The 26,015-nt window shown below is 49.2% G+C and overlaps 1 long non-coding RNA gene across 2 annotated transcripts; it reads left to right on the forward strand.

The window, feature by feature from the left end:
- The first annotated feature begins 150 nt into the window (after positions 1-150).
- LOC132027834 (uncharacterized) lies at positions 151-19,778 on the forward strand. 2 transcript variants are annotated; one of them, XR_009407217.1, is made up of 4 exons: positions 151-252; positions 878-1,026; positions 3,703-3,818; positions 17,277-19,778. It is a non-coding gene; the product is annotated as an uncharacterized LOC132027834 (long non-coding RNA). The 2 variants fall into 2 exon arrangements; XR_009407218.1 differs by lacking the exon at positions 878-1,026.
- Positions 19,779-26,015: the final 6,237 nt, after the last annotated feature.

Here is a 26,015-nt window from a genome sequence, read left to right on the forward strand (position 1 = left end):
TGGGAAGTTTTTGGCAGTCAGCTCCGCCTTTTTTTATAGGTAGCGTTTTGGCGGTGGAAACTACAACTCCCGGAAGGCTCCGGCGCCAGTTTGTGGGGCAGTGTGGGAATTGTAGGCTCAGGCGCTCACGATTGCTAGAACCTGCGCAGGCGTTCCTGGACCAGTCACTTGTTCGCTTGGAATCAGCACGTCTCAGCCAGTGTCCGATTATGAGAACCATCTGTGGGACTGAGTAAAAGTGCAGAGTAACAGGTTTGTCCCTGAGATGTTCGGATTCAGTATTTCTCCGTTGGGGCCAAGGAGTCTGCTTTAAACGTGCACACCCACGCCCTCCTTGAACAATAGGAGCCCGGGAAATTTGGGCAACAGTGGACCAATCAAATTTATATTATGTCAAAATGTGTAGGTACTTTTTCCTCCTTAAAATTTAATAGCAGTGCATATTTTTTTAATTGGAAAATAGGGGCGCCTGGGTGGCTCAGTAGGTTAAACCTCTGCCTTCAGCTCAGGTCATGATCTAGGGGTTCTGGAATCGAGACCTGCATAGGCTCTCTGCTTGGCGGGGAGCCTGCTTCCCCCTCTCTCTTGGCCTGCCTCTCTGCCTACTTGTGATCTCTCTGTCAAATAAACAAATAAAATCTTTTTTTAAAAAAATTGGAGAATAGCAGAACATTGTGACGAGGAAGATAAAAGTTTCCCTCAATTTCTTAACGTGTGTGGATTTGGTCCCAGATAATAGACACTGTCAATAATAATGATGATAATAATAAGAAACTAATATCGAGTAATTGGAATGTACCAGGCATGATGCTAAGCCCTTTACACCCAGTGCTTGACAGGAAACTAAAAAGCAGATACTGTTATTGCTGTTTTACAGATGCAAAAATGGAGACAGAGTTTGTTGCTCTGGTCACATAGCTAGAGGCTGAAGAGGAGGCTTTGAACTCAGGTTTTCTGAGTACAAATCTTGCAGCTTTTAACCCAAGCTATGCTACCTCCTGAGATCTAGAGGGCATCACACACTAGGTAAGGCTTTTTATCCTGATTTGGTTTTAGCCTTGGTTCACCACGGGAACCCCATGGAGGTCACCACTCTCCTCTCTTCCTTTCAGCCTTTTGCCTATTATTGGCTCAACTCCTGCTCACCTGGAGCAATTAGGTCAGCTTTTGTTATTTCCTCATCTTTTATAAATAGTGCAGGGGATGTAAATAATAAATCCTGCAACACCATCGGTTACTGGGCAGAGGCAGAATGGACAGGTCTGGGATGCTCTCCTCGTTAACATTTCCTACTCAAGAGAGTTAAAATTAATCTTCAAACTAAATATTCAGGTGTTAGTTATTTTTTTAAAAATTTTATTTATTTATTTGATAGAGATCACAAGTAGGCAGAGAGGCAGGCAGGGAGTGGGAGGAGGAAGCAGGCACCCTGCCGAGCAGAGAGCCTGATGCAGGGCTCGATCCCAGGACCCTGAGACGATGACCTGAGCTGAAGGCAGAGGCTTAACCCACTGAACCACCCAGGTGCCTCCAGGTGTTAGTTTATACTCATCCTTTAACATCCATCTCAGTCTTTCTCAATTAATGACAAATGTTACTGTTAATGACATTCTCTTAATACCTCACCATCCTTGGATTGACCCAATGCCTATTCTGACTGACTTCACACTTAACCAGCTTTTGCCCCAGGAGAAGCCCAATTCAGGCTGCTTGTGCCCCAGGTTTGTTCTCTTCCAAACTCTCTAATCACTTTTCCCAGCCTTTTCTCTATTTTGGCACTGTACGCCTTTCTTTCTTTCCTCTTCTGACCCTCAGAACCTATCTGCCTTTGGTCTCACAGATGTAGACTTTCAGAGCAGACTCTCTTGTAGCGGTTATTATAATCAAAAGTAAATAATTAATAGACTCATTAGCCACTTGTTGCCCCTACTAGAGTGTAAGCTTTAGAGTTGGGACCACGCCTTGTTGTTCATTACTGTGTCCCCCGCCTGAAGCACAAAACCTAGTTCAAAGTGAATGTGTAAGTTCCTGTCTGTTTCTGGTATGTTTAGGATAAGGTCAGAGTGCGTGTGTGTGTGGAGGGTGGGTATCCCCTAAGCCACAACCTCCAGAAAAGTGGGAGTCATTATAGCAGGAAATACTGGATTAGTTTATTTCTCATGGGAAAGTGATCCTGGAGATTGGCAATGGGTGGTTCACCGTTTTGCAGTCTTGGTGTGGGGACCCTTGTGTGTCCCAGGTGGCGGAATTCTGAACTGTGAGAAGATGTGCACCATATATCTGTGACGTTGCCTCTGGAATTGATATAAATGGTGTGGGGTGGGGGTTTGTGCAGTCAAGGTGATCAAGCCTAAGGGAGGCTTATTATTCATCCAGACTTCTAAATAGGAAGCCACCACTTAAATCATCAAGATGCTCTCATCTCCAGTCAAGGAGTGTGTAATACGCAGTGCACTAGGGGGCACCATTGCTCTGTTGATAATCCAGGACCTTTAGCAAAATCTACGGAGATGATTGCTTTAACTTTGGCCCAGGAAGTCTCATTTTCAGGTATTCTTCGGGTGAAAATAATTGTTGAGTCTCAGTTTTAAAATTGGTCTCTAACAAGTTTCCCAATCCCAGTGACTTGGACATACTAGGTTCTGGACTATTTTTTATATCAAAGATTACATAGAAGAATGGAAGCCCCATTAAGCCCAAGTCCAAGTCTCAAAGGAGAAAGGGCAGGAGCTGGAAAGAGTTGAGATCTATAGGTTGCCAAGGGAGATATGTAAAAAGCAGCCAAGTGCATGCAGGGCTTTTTGCATCAGGTGGTACAGGATTGGAATTCCAGCTGTCACTTTGGGACAGTGTGGCTTTGGGAAAGCTGAATCACATCTCCAAGCTTCTACTCCTCAGGACCTTGGAGAGGATTAAGCGCCATTTTGGCAATCCACTTAGTGTAATTCCTGGTCCTCAGCAAATGTTTAGTAACATTTCAGTTGCAGATCTACCCCTGGGTTGGGGCATTATTTAATTTAACTCTGTCTCCCCACTGACCTCTAAATTCCCTGAAGGTATTGTCTGTTTCACCTAGAAGAGTGCCTGGTATATATAGGCTCTTGGAAAATGTATAATGGAGGAAAAAAAAAAAAAAAGAATGAATGAGAAATTTGCTTTTCTAAGTATAGGATAAGGCTGTTTAAGATTTTTGATACTGCCTTCAAGCAAATGTCAGAATATAGCCAATATTCAGAGGGGTCAGCTACAGTCCAGTAAGCTCTCCGCATTATGTGTCTAAATGGTCCGTGATTTATGACCACATGGACTAGGAGACTAGGCCAGGAAGCAGACCCCAAGGTTAGAAGTCAATCTTTGGGTTGCCCTGGTAACCTTCCAACCATGTAATCCAAGATCCTGGTCCCTAAGCAAGAGCATTGCAGAGCCCTAAGAACTGAATGCAAGGCTGCATTTAGACACCATAGCCACTTGGGGTAGACACATGGTTGATTCTTATTCATGTTAACGGTGCAGCCCTTTTTCTTCTCGCTTCCGTGTCGCCGTCCAGAGAGCTCTGCCAGTTCTTAGTCTGGACAGCTGTTCGTTTCCTAATTAACTGTATCCAGAGTTTCTCAAGATTGCCTGTCTGTAGCGTGTTGGCTCCATCTATACCATGTGATCTCCGCTGCTTCATTTTGTTTGTTTCTTTCTAATATTTTCCAGCATATCTAATGACAAAATGGATCCAAATATACACTGAAAACCAGGGCTTTAATAAGCAGGAGTCCATAGCACCGATCAGTACGATCACCGTCTTTCCTACTGGACATGCATCTCAGGTAACATTTCAGGCTCCGGTGTTTTTAACACATTGTCATTTTGAATGATTTTTACTAAAGGATTTCTGGTGAAAGAGGCAACCTCAGATCATATTGAGAAAGGAGTGGGAAGTTTGGAATCTGGGCTGGGTTTGGACATAGCACCTCTGCTTATTGACTGTGTGCCTTGGGGTTATCCATGAACCCTTTGGAGCCTCGGTTTGCTCATCTGTAAAATGGAGATGATATTAATACCTACCTTCTGTTGTCCTGAAAATCAGCCATCATATCTATGCAGAACCTGGTGCATAGTAGACCCTTAATAGCTAATGATATGGTCTTGGTACAACACCCTGGTGTACTCGGTTATAGTCTATGAGTGGGGCAGAGATCTTGATTAATAGGTATCCAGAATTAATGTACATGTTACTTTAGGAGTTTTAATCTTGTGATGACCTAGGAAACCACTCAGCTGACCTCTAAACTGGTGAGCTCAGTAAAGCCAAGCTCATAGTCAAGCCCTCCATGCTATTGCTGCTAGGGTCTGGACCCGTAGTCTGTCTTTGTCGTCATACTTCTCACGCCATTTCTCATTCTCCTGTGATGCTCCCGATCTACTACATATTTATTTCTAGTTGCTAATCCAATATCCATTCTACTTCTTTACTAACAGAACCTAGTTTTGTTTGAAGCTGCAGCAAGCCCTGTTAAAACATCCTTCCCTAGGTTCTCCTATTGCTCTGGTCACCTATGGGGGGGGTGACCATAGGTCCCGCTTCTGGTCAGAGAGGTATCTGCGGAAGCTCCTGGGAAAGCCTGGCCTTGCTGATAGAAGCAACCCCCCTTCCTCCTCTAGCATGAGGGCACATGAAAAAGACCCTAAGGGTCAGCTGGGGCCATGTAACTTGTTCTAGTCAGTGACTTGTGAGCAGAAGTGACTTGTGATACTTCTGGGCCAGAACATTTAAATACCAACATGAGACCCTCCCAAGAATTCTCTTTCCATCTGCTCGTGATAACTGGCATGGTTTCAGATAGCAACTGAACTGTCATCCTGGGCCCCAAAGTGAGGAGACATGGAGCAGAGGCCCCACTGGCTACTAGTAGACCCATAGCAGGAGTGAGAAACTGGTTGGAAGCCACTGAGCCTTTGGAATTGTTTGTTAGTGCAGCAGACCCTAGTCCATTCTGACAGACACAATCGTGACCCCATTCCTCCACTAAGTCCATCATCTGTGAAGTAACTGAATGCTAAGAACTCCCGAGTGAGTGACTGACTGAATGCCAGGCCCCATCCATTCAGCTCCTGTCTAGAAATGATTGTACATCAACCTCGTTTACGATGTAGGTGCCCCCTCTGAGACAACTTCTGTCAGTCCTTCTTCAATTTTGATAGCCATCCAAATTGCCTTATTAAAAACAAGAGTCACTCGGCCATCCCTCCCAAACCTACAGAAGCAGTCCCTAGAGGTGGGTCAAGGCCATCTGCATTTTTAAACAAGTTTCCTGGAAGGTTTTGACAATGGGCCAGGGTTGGGGACTCTGGTCTCTTTGGGTGGAAATTTCCAGTGCCATCAATAGGCCAGAGATGGTGATTATCTTCAGCCTGTGGGATTTTAGCTTCTTCCAGTCATTCTGTCCCCAGCTCTGCCTCCCAACCCCCACCCTCATTCCAAGGCGGCCACTTTGACCTAAAAGCAATTACCTTTGGGAAGGGTTCCCTTGAATATGTCAGTGATATCTCCTCTCTGACCCTCATATCTCTAGTCTGTCAAAAGAAGGGAGTTGGACCAGGGTGGCCAGAAGAGCCTTCTTTGAGAGGTGTCAGTGCTTAACAATCAAACATCTTTCACACACACATCACTCAGGTTCCTCCCATGTCACATGACAGTAGTGACAGAACAGTGCAGGGATTGTGCTGCTTCTAAGATAATACAGGCTTAGCACATATGTGATGTGTATAAATTCATAAGTGTGCCCCATGCTCTGAGGTGTAACCATCAGATAAAGTTAAAAGCTGTGTGGCAGTTGTCTTCTTCATCCCTTTGGTGTTTCTCTGTGACTGTATATTTAGCCTTATTTGGAGATAATATGTAAATTGGAGGATTGAATGGCAAGGCCCCGGAGAGTGGCTCCCCTGACATCCCCCAGCCCCATACCACACCATGATGGGTCCAGGGGAGGCAGAAAAAGGCCTGGTGTTGGGTTTTGGGGGCCCACTTTCTTTCTTTTTTTTTTAAGATTTTATTTATTTATTTGACAGAGAGAAATCACAAGTAGATGGAGAGGCAGGCAGAGAGAGAGAGGGAAGCAGGCTCCCTGCTGAGCAGAGAGCCCGATGCGGGACTCGATCCCAGGACCCTGAGATCATGACCTGAGCTGAAGGCAGCGGCTTAACCCACTGAGCCACCCAGGCGCCCCGGGGCCCACTTTCTGTAGCCAGGCTCTGCCAAGGCAAGCAGCGGTCTCTTGTGGAGACCGGGGGCGGGGGGAGGCAGAGGGTCCCTTCCATTTTTGAGAGCAGAGCCAGCTTTAGGCTGTGCTGGATCTTCATGGAAACACAGCTGAAATTCCAAAAATTTATGATGGGCGGAGAGACAGAACCGCAGGGTGCTCTGGCCAGAGGAAGGGAAGTCATATTTATTGAGTGCCTACTCTCTACTGGCCCTGAAGGGAGCTCCAAACCCCTGCGGCCTGTAGTTGGGCCAACCACTCTGCGAGGCAGACAGACGTTCTTCTCGTTTTACAGATGAGGACACTAAGGTGTAGAGAGGGGAAGTCGCAATCAAAGCTCAGACTAGGTCTGCCTGATTCTAAAGCCTGGATTTCACCTTCTATAAAGTTGTAGGAGGACTGTGACCTCTGGAGACAGGCTGGGGATGGAATTCTGGCCCGCCACATTGCAGCTATGAATTATGGGTCGTCTTTCTTGTTGGAGCTCAGGTTCCTCCCATGTCATATGACAGTAGTGACAGAACCTACCTCATAAGGATGTTGTGAGAATTATGTGAGACAGTGCCTGTCAGGTGCTAAGTTCTAGATATGAGCTACCTGTGATTGCTCTAGAGAGAAGACCAGTGGCAGTTTGTTGGACAGGGAAGGGCCCTTGCAGGGGTGAGGAGGTATGTGCATGTAGATTTTATTGTTCCTGAGCTCAGGAAGCTTTCTCAGGGCAGAGAGAACAGTCGCTTAATGTGGCCCTTGGGTGGTTGAGTTGCCCTGCCCTATGACAACCTGCTGTATTCACCCCTCCTTCTGTCTCTACAAGCTGTCCCCTATTCCCCACCCCCTTGCCCTGGTGGCTGCTTTGCTGGGCATTCCAGACTATACTGGGACATTCATATCTTTCTGGGCTCAGGGACAGGGGCACGTGGGGGAGCTCCTGGGAGCTCCCATACCATGTGTGTCTTTACCCTCTCCTGAGACAAAGTAGGCAAGAAGGCTCTAGAAGGTGTCCATGGTCTTACAGAGGAAATGAGTGCTGGGCCATCCCCCTAATTTCCTTGCATTGCCTTCTCTGGCCAACCCTATGAGGTAGCCATGGGTTTGGGGCCCAGGTCAGTGGGATGGGCTGAGTGTCTTTAACAGGTTACTTAATTTCCCTAATAGGCCTCACATTCCCCACCTGCAAAACAGAGAGGATCCAAATCATCCCTACTTGCTATAATTTTTTGAATTAATAAAATATGGCATATAAAGCACCAGGATGGAAATCAGTGCAGTGCTCAGTTTGCCATCATTCTTATTACCCATGGTTCTCCTGGAAGTATGTATGCTTGATAGTGGAGCTAAACCACTTATTTGTTCGCCTGGAAACAATGATATCTGCATTCTGTTCTAGGTCCCGATGGGTAGAGGGAAGAGAGGGGAGATACCCACATGAACTATGGCCTTGGTCCTCGTCCTGGAGGAGTTCAAAAACTGGAGGAAGATCATTAGTAGAGTGCCTGGGGAGGGAGGGAGGTGTAGGGGGAAGAGAGAGGGCACAGGTAATGGCTGGAGGCCGCCTTGGGGATATGACAAAGGAGACACTATTCGAGAAGGGTCCTAGTGAGAGCAGTGAGCTTTTGCCATTCCGTGTAGAAGGAGTTCCTTTGAAGATCCCCAGCTTATAAGTCTTGGTGGGAAATGTAGAGCGCAGGGACTTGACTTCTTAGCTTCCTAAACATGTGGCCTTGCCTCCAGCCATCTGTGGCCAGCCAGCCAGGTGGTCTGACACAGCGGGGAGCATGTGAGGAAGCGGGGTCGGGGGGCGGGGGGATGTGCCGTCCCTGTCAGAGGGAGCCATGGTGGCAGTCCCGCATGGGTCTGATACCTGCTGTCTTGTCTGTCCTAGCATTGGGGCTGTGGTGTTGCCAGGCAACAATCCGTAGTGTGACTTCGAGTGTGGCTCCTGTCCACCCTCAACCCTGGCTCTCTGGCCCTCCCAGAGATTCCGGGAGCCATGTGTCATTTACTTTGTATGTTCACTGCGTAAATCAGCCAAAACTCCTTTGTGTTGTGATTAAGAACATTTCCTGGATAAGTAGGCAGAGAGAAGGGAGAGGCTCCGAGTCCCAGGCAGAAGGTACAGCTTGGGCAAAGGCTCAGACGCCTGAAGAACACCAATGTATTCTGAAGAGTTTCAAGCCCGTGAGCTCTGTGGGGCTAAAGAACATTGTATTCCACATGGGGCCTGGGGTTGGGGGGACCAGCAAGAGGTGAGGTTGATGAAATAGGCTAGAGCCCCGAATGCTACCATTACAGAGGGTGAATTTGACCTTGGAGTGGGCACTGTGTGTTTTTAATAGGGCAGGACCGGCATCCGATATGCAGTTTTCTCTAGGACAGCACACAGGATGGTAGGACTGGGTGAAGCTAGAGGCAGGGAGACCAGTGAGGAGCCTGTAGGAGTCTTCTCATGGGGCAGGTGTTGGCTGGGGCTACTGCCCCTTGGGACCTGTCAAAGACCGCTACCCTGCTGCCTCCACCCTGGCCATCCTGGGCCCTGCCTGACCCGTTGCATGATTTCTGCAGAATCTCCATGGTCACCTCTGCTTTGGAGTTCCTTCCTCTACCACATTCATCGTAGCTCCTGGATTTTTGTATGAAACTCAGCGTCTTGATTCTTTGATGCTGACCGAAATTCCAGAGGTGTCAGAGGAAGTATTGACATTTCAGCAACGTTGAAAACAAACTGCAAATTGTCCTTTCAACCTTCTTGTTCTCAGAGGACTTTCCATGTCCTGAGGGATTCATGGTCAGCTTTTTCTCCTCATGAGTGCGCTAGCCTCTGGCCAACTTATTATTTCCTGGCTCCTCTCCCTCTGCCCTGTCGCCTCTTCATTCCCACCCTCATGATTTGCCAACAGAATGCCAACTTTTGGTGATGGGATCCTCTGCAAGTCAGTTCTTCAGCTCCTTTTTGCAAACAGCCCTAGGCTGACTTTTGCATCTCCGAGCCGATCAAGAAGGTCATCCAAACAGGAAGGTGATCCTTTTAACAAGCTCCACGCTCCCTTGAAGACAAGAGTGGTTAACATGACTTTCCTGCTTTAAGCTACAGCTGTTCACGGTTGTGTTTTGCTGCTAATAACTGTTAACCACAAAATAGCAGTAGCTTGTGCAAGAGCTTGTCTTATGTAAAAGTCTGGAGGAAGGCAGTGCTGGGCAGATACAGTGGCTCCATGACCACCCTAAGCTCCACCATCTTAGAAGTGCTGCCTTGTGATCCAAGATGGCTGCCCTAGTCTCCTGACCTTCATCTTGGAGCTTTCTGGTAGAGTCTCTAGTTAAAAATTAGGGTTCATATTATTAAGGAAGGAGTGGCACATGTATACAGGGAGGAAACTAGTGGTCTGTGCTGTATCTATGTACCTCCCATTTCTCTCAGAAGCTACAACTGTATTCCCTGCGCTGGGTGACTGGAGTTTTAGTGTTTAGTCTGTTATCAGAGTAATTGTTCTCACTCCTTTTAGAAGTGTCAACATTACAATTCTAGGGAGGGCTGTGGGGCTCGTCGGACCCAGGTGTGTGAGGCCCTTCAGAGAGGCAGGCCAACCCTCGCTCTTGGCACCTGGCTTCTCTGCCTTTTTCTGGGGCTCTGCTTGCCTTCATCTCTCTGTGGCTGAAATGGATTAGGTCCCAGCGGCCTGTAGATGTCCTGGCTCCTGCTGCCTGTCAGCCAGTTGTACGCAAAGTGTTTATTTCCAAAAAGAAAGTAGAGCTACGGAGAGGTGCCCATCTCTCTGGGGAGATGGCTCAGTGGTCAGGAGCCTGAGAGGGAGAATGAGGCTGCCTCAGCTCCAGGAGCTGCTCTTGGCTTCCTGCTCCAATTCCTCCCAGGGCGTCTGGTGCTTCATTGTCAGCTGAGCTCTGGACGTTTGGTGCTGCCTCTTGCGCTTTGAGGGGACTGCCTTCTGTGACCGCACCCCAAAGTGGGGATTCCTTGTGCCTCTGGGGATACTAGGGGAATACACAGATCTTCATAGCTCTACCTAGAATGAAGCTCTGGTCTGTTGTAGTGTCGTTTCTTCTGCTCTTTCCCTAGATGGGCTGTGGTTGTCAGGCTTCAGGTGGTGGACTGTGGGTGGGCATCACTCATGCTATTCTCAAGATATTCCCAGCTGTCTGCCTCCTACATTCGAGGCAGGGTTGCACCTGCTGGCCCCAAGGCGGGGCCATGTGAGTAGTCCAACCAATGACCCATGAGTAGAAGTCACACGTGCCCCTTCTGGACTTGGGCCTTTAAAAATTGCTGCTTTGGGGGCGCCTGGGTGGCTCAGTCGTGAAGTGTCTGCCTTCAGCTCAGGTCATAATCCCAGCATCCCGGGATCAAGCCCCATATCCGGCTCCTTGCTCAGTGGGAAGCCTGCTTCTCCCTGTGCCTGCTGCCTCCTGGTCCTCTGCTTGTGTTCCCTCTCTTGCTATCTCTGTCATAAATAAATAAAATCTTTAAAAAAAAGATTGCTGCTTTGACTCTCCCTTTCTGTCGGGGTGACAGTGGACAGTATTTGAAATGGTGGGTGCTCTGTCCGCCTGAGATCTAGGTCAAGAGTGACCTAGAGCCGAGCTCCCAGCTGGCCCTTGGTTCATAGACACAGTGAAGGAGAAAGAATCGTTTAATGTTTGAAGCCACTCAGATTTAGGATTTTTATGTGATCACAACATTATGCAGCCTACCTGACCATTTGTGGTTGCCAGGCGTCCCAGTGCCCTTCCTGTTTGGGTCTTTGCCCTCTGAGCAAAGTGTACAGGTGAAAATGCCAGATCCACACCCACTTTCCCAGCCTCCCTTGCAGCTCAAGGGCCAAGGCCAGCCCAGACGGAGGTGGGGCGGGGGGCGGTGGCCAGAGGCTGGGTGTTCTTAGCAGCTGCTGCGGAGACAGTGCTGGGCTGGTTCTGTAGCAAGGGTTTGGGTTATGCTTCTGGCTGTGTGACCTCCCTTTTTCCTTGCCTGCTTCCTAAGCCTCATTTTCCAGCTTTCCCATATGTTCTGTGAGCTGCCCAGTATCTTTCTGTAAATTCCCTTTCAGTTTAAATCACCCAGCATCATGCTGCTGGAGACTAGGAGCCTTGGACCAAAACGGGCATTTAGGGGCGGTTGTGAGGCTGCAGGGAGGCAGGGGGGAGGCACAGGTGGGATGTGACTAGCTTCTCTTCCCCTGAATGAGTTGCTTCCCCAAGAGCAAACCTTCTCTATCTTAGCCCAAAGCAAGCCAGAGGGGACTGGGCTCAGGGGTTCTGCTCAGACTTGGACCACCTTTAGGCACGTGAATCATACATTCTTTATCAGCAAATAATACACCCTCACTTAGCAGGTAGTTCCGAGGAATGTATTTGAAAGGGAATGCATTTGGGAGCATTCTGGGAACCACAAATCGAACCCCCAGTGTGAGTTTACCCTTTATCCTTGGAAGCGTGACCTCGCTGAGCAGATCCAGCCAGGGACGCTGGGGTGGCAGGACTGTAGAATGGAGGCCGCCCTTCCTGATGCGCTTCTGTCACTCACCTCCTGCGTAGTCGCAGCTCCGTCCTCTCGGTTCCAACCCATCTGAGATTCTGCCCAAGAGACCAGAGACTTCACGTTTAATGCAATGAGAGGATTCCTGATGAGCTCGGAAAAAGCTGAGAAGCATAAAGGTGGGAAAAGATACTGGGGATTCTTTTCTTCAGTTCTCTCAATTTCCAGAGCTCAGAGAAGGAGACCTCCCGACGCACAGCCACACAGCAGCTCTCGCACAGCCACACAGCAGCTCTCGCTGAGCTGGGGGTCGGGAGGCACATTTTTTCCACTCTGACAGTGAGTCTTAACCCGGAGGCATACTTGTGGTGTCATCCAAATTGGCAAAAATGATCTGGAAAGACAGCAACTCTCCTTCAAAGCTACAAGCCCCATTTCATAGCAACCTGTGATCACCTGATCCCTTACCCCCGCCCCCCACCACCACGAGAGAAGGATCCTCAGAGTACACTTCTTTTCGCTTTCTCAGCCATCTGAAACACTTTATTGCAGAAGGGTGAAAAATTGCTGAATTGATCTTTTTAAATTAACATGGGATCCAAATGAAAGAAATTTGGAAGAAGAGAACTTTCTCATCTGAGTGGCTGCCAGCACCCAGCCCCACCACCCACCCCACCCCCCCAGCTGAAGTGTCCCTTGTTCTTGCCTTCTCTGCCCCAGATTCATGGGCTGCTCTCTGAATCGTTGGCAATTTTCTCTTCACTGTCCTGACAACCTCCGGCCATGAAATTAAAAAGCTAGTTACCGAATCTTGCTCCTAACGTCTTTGTCCTTGCCAGCGATTCGACAGAGAAATCTGGAAGAGGGAGCCTCCGCTATGCCTGCAGTGGGCTGAAATGCCACCGGAATGACAATGGGCTTCACCAGGGGAGGGGGAGAGAATGCGCAATTTGCCAGGAATGAATGCATGAAAGAAAGAGAGAGAGGAAGAACGGAACTTTGGGCTTCAAATTGAAAAATTCCAGTGTCTCCGCAGAGCTCTGGGTGCCTCTGCTCCAGGACCTGCTACAAAATGCTGAGCAGAGCACATTTCCCCACACCAGTGCCCTCTGGTCCTCTGCCAGGGTCCAGAGCTCACGGCTGGAGAGCTGGGAAGTCAGAATTTGGGGAGGAAGTGGCTCCAAACTGGGGCAAGCCCTCCCTGGGAGGACAGCCTGCCTAGCCAGCTTGCCTGTGGCCAAGCACCCCCTAGCCTGCCACCCCCTAGCCTGAAATCTCTCCCCTGCTTGTAGACTCTAGGTGCTCACTCCACACACTGTCTACCACCAGCCTCCACTCCCAAGGAATTTTAAGAAATCTCAAAACTGGAAGAATTTTCATTACCTTTAATTAAGGAAAATCTTTCTAGAAGGAGACTGTGGTGTGGCTTGCTGCAGGTGGGTGGGGCTCAGTCCCTTGGCCTTGGCACCTGCGCTGAGCAAGGGCCTGGTGGATACTTGTTGGGTGAGGGAAGAGGGGCAGCTCTGTCAGAGATCAGCTCTCTTCCCTGCATTGCTCCCTCTGGGCATGGTCTCACAGATGGCCACATGGCTATATAGGGAAGTGGGAAAGAGGCGTTTGAGCCCTGGGTTGCCAGGGAGAGCAAATGAGGTCTTTGGCTTTATAGCCAAAGTTCTTGAACAAGTTGCTTAATCTCCCCAAGTATGACTCCTTTTCTGTGAAACGGGAGTCACCATGGTGGCCACTCAGAGGGAAGCTGTGAATTAGTCAGTGTTGAATAAAAATAACGTAACCAGGACCTGGACCCAGAGCCCATCCTGACCCGGAAGTTCTTGAGAGCTTTGGCCTCACCATCCCAGGGAACTTGGGATTAGTGTCATTGCCGGACAGGTCTGGCATTGAATGGCCCCCCAGGAAGCTGGATTGGTCCTCACTATTTAACTGAACAGAAGCATTCACTCAGTCACCCAGTCGCTATTCATTGATCTGAACCAGTGTCTATCGGGGGCCTTCCTGTGTACCACCCTGTGGGATTTGGGCTAAGGGAGTAAGGGAAAGGTGGCATGGGCTTGGTTTTTGGAGCTTACAAGCAAGCAAGAAATAAACAAAATCAAGATCAAAATCCTTTGGGGTTCAGATCAGGAGGTGGTCAGGGAAGGCTTCTTTTGAGAGATGTTGTTTGAACTGAGACCTAAGAAGAAGAAGAAGCTGCCTGTGCTCAGACCTGAGGAAAGAGGGTCCCATTGAGGGGGAGCAATCGTATAAAGGTTCGGAAGGGAGAACGAGCCTGCCCAGCGGGTTAGCATGTCCACAGCTGATGGAGTAGTGGGACAGGGGCAGCGGCTGGGTTCATTGGAGAAGTCATTCCACAGGAAGCCCATCCAGAGGACTGGTGCTAGGCCTGGAGTCCAGAACGTGAGGTAGGGTTGGAATACTTTGACTGGTGGCTTCCTGCAGCCCCCTCTGTGTCCTGCACCTGCTTGGCCTGCTTTAGAGGACAGACTGTACAAAATGGAGAGGCGGCTCCACCAGTCTCCACATTGTTATGTATGGCCCAACTTCTTAAAAGTGCATGTCTCCTGCTGGCCTTGGGGTCATGCCTGCCAACAGGCTCTCCTGCAGCCCACCCTGTGTGGAGTGCGCGCTGGTGCTGGCTGCCAGTGATAGAGGCTGCTGAAGTCAGAGAGGCTTTTCCCAAGCTGTGTCCTGAATGGGACGGGAGTCAAGTAAGCTCCATGGTCAGCCTGTCCTCCGGGCCCCCAGCCTGCGCTCACCCTTATGACCAAGTCTCCTTTGCTCTGATCTGTGTCACATGAAGACCTGCATCCCCCCTGGAAGTCGGACCTGGGGTCCCCACACCGTGTTGCCATGACTAGTCAGCATGCAAAGGGCTGCCCACTTGGGGTCAGGCAGCCAAGGGACCTCGAATCATCTGTGAGGTTCATTATTATTAATAATACAGGCCAGAAAGAATAAATATGAAAACCATGTTGTAGAGAAAGTCTCTAATCTGGCCTGTTTGGAGATGAGCTGGTGAATCCTGAGGTTAATGAAAGTGGTTAAGTTTGACGGTCATGGACTGCGTTTGTAAACTCAGAGATGTGAACGGGTGAGACATTCGTGAAGCATCTCCCACGCCAAACACTACAGCGGGCACGGGAGGCCCCCAGGGTGTTAGCTGTCGACTGGGAACCCGCCCGCCTGCGTGCTTGGAGCGCCAGCCCAGTGCTGGGCCGGGCCACGTGAGAGACGGCTGGGCTGCAAATTCTGGTGTCTGTTCTGCGTCAAGATTTGGCTTTGTCACCAGATTTCTGTGGAGATGAACCTGACAGAGCCCCGAATGTAGTTCCTTCTGTAGTGGGTTAGGTTTTCATACTCGATGAAGTCAATTATACCTACATCTTGGTGAAGCAGGCACAGAAGGGGAGGTTTGTATCTCAGAAAAAATCTCTTTTTAGATTAGGCAAAATAGAATTCATGCTTGAAAAAAGAGTGCTATTTCTGTCATCAATCTGATTTTGTACCCATTTCAGTTTTAAGCTCTATGTCCCATTCCAGTGCAAAACCCTCCTCCTCCCCCATCTCCTCCTCCTCTCCCTCCTCAGATCTTCCCCATCCTCCTCCTCCTCCTCAGCCTTCCCCTCCTCATTTCCTCTCCCTCCACCCTTCCCCCCTCCTTCCTCTCCTCAACTCTTCCCCCTCCCCCCCATTATCTCCTCCCCTTTTCTCCATCCCCCCTTCTTCTTCTCCTTGTCTCTCCCTTCTCTCTCCTCCCCCTCAGCTTTCTCCCTTCCCCCCCCACCTCCTCTTTCCTGTTCCTTTCTTCCTCCCTCCCCACTCCTCCTCCTATAAGTCAGTCCATATTTATTTGCCTTCGATTTGAGGTGTAGTCGCCATCAGGAGACTTACTGTTGGAAATCAGAAAACACAGGAGCAGCTGACCTCGTTTATAGGAGTTCCTTTGTTTTCTCTCTAAAATGGGAACAGTTCAACACCACATCTATTGACTTGGGCCTATGTTTGTTTTTGCCAGTCTTCTGGGTTCTCTGAAGAAGAAGAGAGGAATAAAGAGGACAGCATCCTCCCTTTTAGCAACTTCCTCTCTCAGCGGGAACCTCCTTTGTGACGGGAGCTTTCTGTCTGGACACAGACCACAGTATGACTGTATGCAATTCACAGCCGGAGAGGGCGGCTCAGGCCACAAATGCTACTAAACATCAGGGTCACTGTGGGCTGGAGGAAGGCTCCGTAGATAGGGTGGTGCTTTAGCTGAGCCTTGGAGTTTGGAATGATCTGGAATTTGGAATGATCTGGAATTGGAAGGGTGGTCACTCTTGATTGTAATCATTGGACAAACCCATCACTCCCCAGATTCCCCTTCCTGCACTGTGTAGACCTGCCTTCTTGTTTTCTTGCCCGTCTCCTCCTCATGGCAGCCCACTTGCCCTTATGTCTTTCTGGCACTGGACCTTTTCTCCCCGCTTTCTCTCACTGGAAGTAACCAGTCCTCACTCATGCTCACTTACCGATGTTTCCCTCAGCACTCCCAGGAGACCCAGGTATCCTAGTGCTGTGGGAGCAATGTGGGTGACAGATCAGGCATGGACTTGGAGTTCACACTGACTTGAATCTGGATCCTCTTCTGCTCGAGACTTGGCGGACCCGGGCAAGCTGATCAACAGGTTGGGCCTCTGTATCATCGCCTGTCCCTGGGGGTGATGGTCCCTACTTCAGGGCTGCTTTCTGGATGAAATGGGATAATGCGTGGGTAAAAGGTCTAGTGCAAGTAGAGACACCCCCAAAATACTGGTTCTAGCCTCAGTTCATTTCAGCCAAGTCTGATGGCAAACAGAGCCCATGGGGGAGATGGAGGAGTCGGAGCACTCACACTGCGGAGTCCCATCACACTGGCCTTGGGCCTGATGCTAGGACAGCTGATTTATCCGGAGTCTTCCCAGTTGCTGCGCCCTGCATGAAACTGACTCATGGATGAGAAGTGTCGCTTCCAGCAGCTGACGTGTAGAAGGCGTGAGCTTCACCGTCACAGCTGAGCCCAGGACATAGAAACTGAACCCCCGGGGCTGCATCAGGCAGAACATTTATACGAGCCTCAGAAAGAGGATAAAATGCATTGGAAATGACGAATTGCCTCCGTGAAGTCTTCACACGGAGTTGTTCTCCCTCTCTAGTCAAGGTCCCTGCGGGCGAGAAGCATTTGGAAGTAGGATGTGGGAAGCCCCAATGTGACTGATTTTCCCGAGTTGCCCTCTGGAGCTCGCACACATTCCGTCCTCAGAACTCACACAATGCCGAGAGCTCCTCACGTACCGAGAACAGAGTAACCAAACCCGGGGCAGCTGGCATCGTGGGGCGCTTTGTTTGCTAACCTGACTGACAGACTCAGCGTGCTGACAACAGCCCGCCAGCCTGCTTCAGGCAGCACAGAGCCCGGAGCCGGGGAGCTCTCTTGGCCTGCCTGTTAGAGTGACAGCAGCAGAGATCAAAGTTTAATGCACTGATTATTTTTCTGTTTTCAGGGGCCAGACAGGATAGAATGGGCCGCCTCATCCAAGGAGCCTGCAGAAGGTGGCTGGGTGGGAGCTGAAAAAGGAAGGAGACTTGTCTGAAACAAGGCCAACCTCACCATGTTTCTCAGCAGGGCTCTGAGTGCCGGGGGGCCTTCCTGGGGACAGGGCTGTGGGGCCTGTTCCGTTGTCTTCAGGCTTCTCTGGTCCATGCAGGATTGGCAGGCAGGTGGCACTGAACAGAGGGACCCAGCTGAATCAGCCCTCAGGAATAGAACTGCTTGTAGGAAAACCAAAGAAATATCTGGACATTTTTTTGTGCTTCTAGACCTGCTCAGAATGCATGCTGCTAACAGAGCCTCTGCCCTCAACTGTTGGAAAGTGGGTCATGCAACTGATACCAGGCAGGAATATGCTCACTCCTCCACCCTTATCGATACGTCACAACAGTAATTCTTATGACAATAGCAACAACGAAAGCAGCTCACACAGATTGTTTACTGTATGCCAGGTGGTCTTCTGAGCACTTGACGTACATTAATGCAGGCAGTCCTTTTTTTAATCTTGATTTTCCTTATGAATTTGCTCCATGTTCTTGAGGAAGTTACCCACCTTCCCTAAACAAAGAGATATTTACATGTAATTCATAGGTTTTTTTTTAGAGAGAATGACATATAAGGACGTTATGTGAAGTGTGAGGTATATGGTAGGTGCTCCGTGATGGTGACCAGTATGATTTTTATTAATCATATGAATGGTCCTGTTTATCTTCATCTTTATACCTATTTCCAAAGGTTGCACCTTCCTAGGACCTGTCCTGAAATTGGGAATGTAGAGTTACACCTTCTTTTTCTGGACAAAACTCCTACTTAACCCTCAAGAGCCATTTCAAAAGTTCCCTACACTGTGAAACCTTCGCCAGTCTCTACAGTGCGAAACAGATTGCGCTCTTTGCCATCGCGTCATATGATAATCATGTCTGCTTATGGTCTATCTTGGACCGCTGGGAAGATTCTGGAGGTACAGTTAATATCTGCTGTGCTCCCCTAGCTTAGCAGCTCTCCGGGTGTGGCCTGCAGACTCCTGGGAGTCTGCAAAACTCTTTCCCGGGGTTCTTGAGGTCAGAACTGTGTTCACAAGTCTTTACCTTGTTCATTCTATTGACATTTGTAGCAGTGGTGGGTAAAGCTGCTGGTATTGGTTTCAGTTGAGGCTATGACATCAAAATGTACAAGGAATTGTTATACCCATCACTGTCATACGGTTGTGCTAAAACACATGCCAATTTCACTTAAGAATGTCCTTAATGAGGCAGTGAAGTGATTCACTTTATGATATCCCGACCCTTGCCTTTTCAATAATCTGTATAAATTAAAGTGGGAAGTACATCTAAGCACTTTGGCCACATAGGAAAGCACAGTGGTTGTAGGTAAGGTCGAGGAAAAGCATGTGTGTGATTGAATTGTGAGCTGAATTAGCCATGGCTTTTTCATGACACGTGCTCTTTACTTGAAAGGACAGCTGACACACAGGGTGGTCTTTCATATTTGGGCATTGGCAGATGTCCTCTCAAAAATGAATTATTGAGCCTGTCACTTTAAGGAAAGCAGTATTTGTTACCAATAGAAAGTTCAAGCTAGGTGAAAATCAGAAGTTTGGAAAACTTTTTCTGCCATTCTGCATTCAACATCTTCTCATTACATGTCCTACAAGAGAATTCCAGTGATACTAGTGAATTAGAATTTTTGATGCTGTATAGTGACATGTGTAAATGTTTGGAAATTCTGCATGAGTCTGTGAAGCTGTTGTTTTCTTATGAACATTCCAAATGTTACAAGGTTTCACATGGGTGAAAGACAGTTCCAAGTGCAAGATGGGCACCTGGGCAGTGCCGTCAGTTGAGCATCCAGCTCTTGGTTTCGGCTCAGGTGCTGAACTCGGGGTCACAAGATCTGGCCCTGCGTCAGGCTCCACGCTCAGCACGGAGTCTGCTTTAGACTCTCTCTCCCTCTCCATTGGTCCCCCTACCCCCAACGCATGTGCCCCCCCTGCCTCTGCTGAAATGAATAAATAAATCTTAAAAAAAAAAAGTGCAAGACTGATGGATTTTATGGTGGCAGAGAAGAAAAGTTCAGCAACACGGTTTTAGACTTTACATCACAGCAAACCTTAACCCAGACTTGTCAAGTGTGTCTGTAGTACCAAAGAATATCCAGTGTTATCTGAAAAGGCTATTCAGATACTGCTCCCTTTTCTAGCTATGTATGTGCATTTTAACTGGAACCAGAGCAAGCTATCAAACCAGCCTGAGTGTAGAAGCCGATCTGAGAATCCAGCCGTCTTCCATTGGGCTGGATGATGTTGAAGATATTTGAAGATACGTCCAACAATGTCGCTCCTCTCACTGAACTTTTTCATTCCGTAAACTGGAGTTTTTGTACAATCAAAAATATTTTTATTTCATAAAATATGTGACGTGTTAGCATGTGATGGGTTTGTTGTTATTTTTAAATAAATAAACGACTGAATATTTGTGTAGTTCTTCAATTTTAATTTCTTATTTGGCAAATTAGCAGCAAAAGCACTTTGGGGTCATTCCTCAATAAATGTTGAGCATGTAGAGGCATCTGAAGACCAGAGAGGTTGAGAGCCACTGACTCATGGCCCAGCACATAGTAGGTGCTCACTAAATAGGTATGGTGTCCAGGCCCTTAGAGGTGATGACAGGCCAGGCTTCCTGGTCCTAATGTTTCTCTGCTGCTCTGTTCCTTGAAGGACAGTGACTGAACTGCCTGGCTCTTACTCCTGTGACTCGGAGCAGGATGGACGTGACCTTGGAGCTCCTTCAGACTGAGTTCCACTGCCTCGTTTATGCTAAATAGGGTTACTCCTGAGTCCTTCCGTCCACATCCCAAAAGCACCTCTGCAGACTACAAGTTCTAATTCCATTTGTTTTCTGCTTTTATTGCTGGGTTTAGGCTACAGTAGGAAGCCTATGGAATTGCTGAGACAGTAATTTAATTTGCAATTAAGTTTAAGAAATGTTAGGGGTCAAACCTGGGGCAGCTGTGGGCTATTTTTAAAGACAGGCCATTTAAGAATAGAGCAAAGGTGGGTCACTTACCACCCAGGCCCTCCTCTGCCCGGCTCAGAAAGATGCCTCCTCAAGGAGGGCAAATGCTGATTGCTCTCCCCTTCCTCAAAGGCAGACAAGGTAGGGAAGCAGTGACCCTTTCCTGACACCCCGTAATCCAATTCCCCCCCCAACCCCTGCCCCGGCTGATCCCTGTGGGCCTGAAAGGGAGCATCTTCCCAGGCCAGCCTGTGTGCTGTCCTTCATTAGAGCTGAGGCCATGATACACTTCAGGAAACGGTAATGGGGCCTAGGAACAAAGATAATTAGCTAATGCATGAAAACATGTAAATAAAGAAACCCAACCACCTCCACGGCTTTCAGGGCTTGTGGAGGTTGAGGTTACGCTGGGTCTTTAGTACCACCAAGAGCCTTGGTGAAGGTCCGATGGACTGGGGCTCCTTCCGCTTGGGTCTTGACTGGGGAGGGACTGCCGGGAAGACGGGCTGGTTGCAGCTTTGGATGGGAGCAGATGCCTCTGTAGAGTATCTTAGGTGGAGTTTCCCAGGATAAGACTCAGATGGGTGGCATTTGGGGGGGTCAGGCTCAGGAGCACAGCTGTGAGGGAGCGTGGGGAGCAGGCCTGGCAGGGGAAGTTGGTCTGTGGTGCAACCACGACAAGAGGTCTCGGCCGACCTGCAGGGAGCCCGAAGCTGGGGTGGCCCCAGCAGTGGTCCTGAAGCGGTGTAAGAGGTCTTTGTTTTGTTCCCTTACAGTGGTCTGTCCCCAGTTGCCAACTGTGCTCCACACCAACCAGAATGGGACAGCGGAGCTTAAGGCCACGTTATAGTTCCCAGACAAGGACTCAGCTAAAGCCACCTGCAGTCTGGAAGCCAGGGGAACGGGTGGCTGGGTCCAGATGGGTGACCTGGTCAGTGCATCATGGCACAGCCCACAGAGACAGCAGGAAGCCATTTGAGCATGCTGGGAGTGAAGGATGTAAACTAAAGTGTGGGCAGAGCCGGAAACAGTGTTGTAGAGTTTGAGTACAAATAAGTATTGCTTCAAATGAAAGGGAAGGAAACAAAAAAGATAGTGCATGTCTGCTGAGCAACTGGATGAAAGAATGGAGAAAGTAATGAGATTCTGTATGGGAATCTAATATATAAATGGAATGAATTTGCTCTTGGGCAGGTGTTTAATCTTTCTGTGCCTCAGTTTTCTCATCTGTAAAATGGGAATAGAACAGTGGTACCATTGTCATTGATGTTTTTGTGAGGATTAAGTAATATGTTTAAATGCTTAGGAAATGGTCTGGTATACAATAAGAACTATGTAAGTGTTTGCTCTGATGGTGATTGTTGCCCTTGTAGGGGTCATGGTTGTTACTGTCATGCAAAGTGCTCTTCTACCATGACAGCCCCTGGGTCCAGCCATGGAGTCCACTGTTTCCCAAGAGCACCAACGACCTGCAGGAAACTATGGAGGCACACACGTTAAGTTAGGGGCTGGCTCGGGATTTGGCTGGGATAGGGTTTCTTAAAGTGTGGGGACCCTAGTATCTAGGGTTTCTTTAGTGGGGGACACACAAAGCATTAAAGCAAATATCTCTCTTGTTTCCACCTTATCTCAATCCTGATTATCTCAAGGGGAAAATATCAGGCTGGTGCTGAGTATCCCCAATGCCTCTCTAATACTCTGTTCTCTCTTTTTAATGACGAGAGCGCGGGCTACAGACTCGGCACCTCCTGATTCTGCTGGGTGGCAGAACCGGGGCTGGATTTCATAGCATTATCTTGTTTTCAGTGTTCTTATTTTTCTAGCGATCAACAATTTATAAGTGAAATTTATTTTTTAATTCCTATTGTAGGAGAAAGATTCTTCTTAATGTAAGTTTTAACCGGTATGCCGACATAAAGAAAAACATGAAATTAACACACGAGGGGGTTATATGGATGACTAGTTTGAGATGTGCCGTGGGTAAGGGGACAGGAAGTGTTCAGGAGGCAGGATGGGCAGGGCTGGCAGGGTCGGCAGGACTGGAACCTGCCTGCATTCCTTGGCACATGGTTTATGCCACAGAGAACACCCCTGCCCTCTCCTCTCCATGTGGCTGATCCAACACACCTTTCCCAGCCTCCCTTTATGGCCACGTCATCCACAGACTTTTCCCTGATTCCTCCCCAGGTGAGTCACCTCTCTCTGTCTCGGCTCCGTTCCCATAGCACACCGGGGGCAATAAGACACTTCGGTTGTGTTAGCTCAGTACAGACCAAATTCCAGTTGTCTATGCCCTGCACAACACAGAACAAGCACACGGTAGGCACTCAGATGTTTGCTGGGAGTCTGCACATCCCTGAACTGCAGCCAGATGATAGGCGTGTGCACTGATCTAGGTAAATCGGGCCAGAGAAGGAAACTGCAGCAAAGTGCCGTGGGACCCCCAGCTACAGGGGGCACGGGCTTGTGATTTAAGACTTTGCCATGATCCTATTTCACTCAAGCTACGCCTGGTGGGAGGAGTGTATGAGGGCTGAGTGGGGAAGGACAGCAGCGGGTGGCTGCCATCCCCATGTCTGTAAGGCGTCTATTAGAGCTGATATCTGGGGAAGCCTTGTTTTGTCCCCAGGAGCCATCTACTCCCACCAAAGCCACACACTGTCTTCGTCCCCTCCTTGTGACCCTGTCATACCCTTCTCCCCATCATAAAGTAATCAGCCCTTTGTGCTCCTTACACGATCAGGAAGATCAGACAATGCTAATCAGGAAGAAAGAGGGACGCTGAACCAAAAGTCATCTTTCAACATGACGATGACCTTCTGTATGTTTCTACCTGGGGGGAGAGGGTTTGGCCTGGTGGAAGGCTCTTCAGGGTGCTCTGACGTACAGACTGGAATTTGATCGCCTGACTCTGTGACCTCGGGCAAGTGACCATCCCTCTGGAAGCTTCAGGCTTCTCATTGTCGTCTCTGCCTACACGTTGTAGCAGTGGAGCTGGCACAGTGATGGACAGGTGGCAGGAGCTCCTGTTCCAGCAAGTTCTGGCACCACCACCTGCTCTGCTCCAAGGTTGCCTTGGGGTGAGGGGTTGGCTTGTCTGCAGAGAAAATGTGAAAGGGAAGGTGCTCCCACCCCCACCCATTGTAATGGACTTTGATGAAAGGTGAGACCCCATTAAAACGGAAAACCCAAGATTTAGTTCTCAGCTTTTACTAAGCATAGCACCTAAGGACACTTGGTAAGATGTAGATTCCTGGGTCCTGGCTCCAGAGATTCTAGACGGAGCCAGAAAATGCATTTTAAGTAACCTTCTCAGGTATCTTGTGCATGTGGTTCCCAGAATCTGGGTGGTAACTAGGTTGCAGGACCGGACAATCTAGTCTAGAGGTCACAAACAGGGCACAACTACTCAAAATTGAGAGTTTTCCATTCTTACCGAGATTTCTTCTTCTTTGGGAAAATCAGAAACATGGGCAATACTGGGTCTGCCTTTCTACCTGACAAGGGGCCAAAGCTCAGTTGCTCTTGCTGCCTTCAGACGAGGCTGTGGTCTTTATTTAAAGTGCTGGCCCAAACTCTTGTGTCCTTGGAGTTGCAGCTGGTGGTGACTGCTGCAGTCCCCTTGCCCAGCATATTGTGAAACTGAAGCCCAGAGCCAAAATGGCTTAAATGTGGAGAATCGGCTTGGGACGCCAAGGTCAGAGGTGACCTTTGAAGAGTTGCTGTGTCCACTGTGATCAGAGCTGGTAAATGGAGGCAGCGGGTGGAAGAGGAGAAAGTCGTGCAGGGCGCTCCCAGGGAGGGGAAGAGCCTGTGGGAAGACCCCCAGGGCTGAGGGCCCAGCCTGTTGGTGGGGCCCAGAGGGACCTGAAGGAGGAGGCCGTGAGAGGGGCAGATCCGAAGCTGCTGAGCCCTGACACGTGGCACAGTTTAGGGCAGGGAAGGGCTAACCACAGTGTGGTAGACAAGAGGTATGGGGCCAGCATGGACACAGGATGGGTGAAAGGAAAGAAGGAAGGAGGGAGGGTCCTCTGCGTTACCCAGTCGTCCTTGCGGCTGCAGAAAGCAAAGCCCGGAGTGGGAGCAGGAGGAGAGAAAGAGAGAATCCTCACGGGGTTACTTTAACTCCCAGATCCAGCTTGTTTCTTCAGTTAGTTATACCCACCCCACCTAGGGCTGCTGGATAAGATGCAGGCTGGCAGTTAAATTTGAGTTTTTGATGCACTCTGTGTGTGTGTGTGTTAGCATAAGTATGCCCCGTGCAATATTTGAGAACTACCTGTATAGAAATTTAGTTGTTGTTTATCGAAATTCACATGAAACTGGGCGTCCTCTAATGTTTATTAGCTAAACCTTCAACCCTAACCTCAACTGTCCTTTGGGCTTAAGCCAGCCTGGTTGGATTTCTGAGTCTTGCAACTAAAGGGATCTCAAGGAGAGCAGACGGGTTGAGAAGTGACTCAACTTGCCCGGGGTCACAAGGCCAGTGAGCAGCTGGATTAGAACACAGGTCTGTGACTCAGAAACCTGTGATTATCCTTCTGAGAGTCTGGGGGATGGCAAAGAACAGATGATCTGAAGCTCATGAGACAGAATTGGGTCTGAACAGAGTGTGGATCAGGAAGGGGAGAGAAAAGGGAACTGGGAGTCACAGTTTTGTTGACTGACAGAGATGACATTCATTTTTTATCTTATGTGCAGATTCCCTCTCCAGATAATTGTCAATTGCCTGCCAGGTGCAGGGCACTGTGCTTGTTTTTCTGACACCTGCAGTGAGCTGATGGGATCATGGTTTAGCTTTCCCATTTTGCAGATGGGAGAGTGAGAGGCTCGGAGAGACCATAGGTCCAGGAGCCCCAAGGATCTGGGGTTTCCCAGGCCCGCCCTGAGCTCCGTGCCCCACCCTGCCAGCCCACACAGAGGCCCGTCTGCCCCAGTGCTTTGCTGCCTGTTGAAACCCAACTCCCCACCATGTCTGAGCAAAGCACTGAAACCGAACTTGCGAGTAAGTGTTTGGTCTGTGTATACGCTTGGCAGGTAGGCCCGTAGTGACACACCTGATGTTTAATTCTGTCACCTTGGGCCCTGCATCTGGCCAGAGCCCTCCTTGCATGTCCTCAGGGTGGTGCCCAGCCACGTCTCCTTTCTGAGGTGTGGGATGGAGGCTGCTGCAGAGGGGGACAGGAGCTCAGGGCCTCAGTGGTGCCGGAAGTTGGATCCAGGCCTCTGGTGCCATGGTGACGGTTACTATAGAGACGCAAGGTCTGCGCTCAGCAGGACGACGAGAATCTGTGCAGTTTTCGTAGACTGAAACCAGCAGAGAGGGGGATCTTGGTAGTGGTGAGAGACCCCCCCCCCCACCACCAACAACAAACACACTCCAGAGTGAGGGCCCAGTCTTGTCTTGGGGCTGCCCTGCCTGTGTCTCCATCTTCCTCTCCTGCCACTTCTGTCTTATCCCCTTTCCTCATGCCATGCAGCCTACGGTTTCCGTGGCTTTGGCTGCTGTTGGCTCCGCCAGGAACTCACATTCTGACTTCTTCACTTGGCGAATCCTACTTACCTTCCAGACCTCATCCTGATGCTTTCTTTTGTTCAACAAATATGTATTGGGCGTCTCCTAAGTACAGGACACTGCGGTGGCCACTGGAGACCGAGGCAGACAAGGGCTCTGCTTT

This window comes from Mustela nigripes, chromosome 12 (genome assembly GCF_022355385.1).
Source record: "Mustela nigripes isolate SB6536 chromosome 12, MUSNIG.SB6536, whole genome shotgun sequence".
NCBI lineage: Eukaryota > Metazoa > Chordata > Mammalia > Carnivora > Mustelidae > Mustela > Mustela nigripes.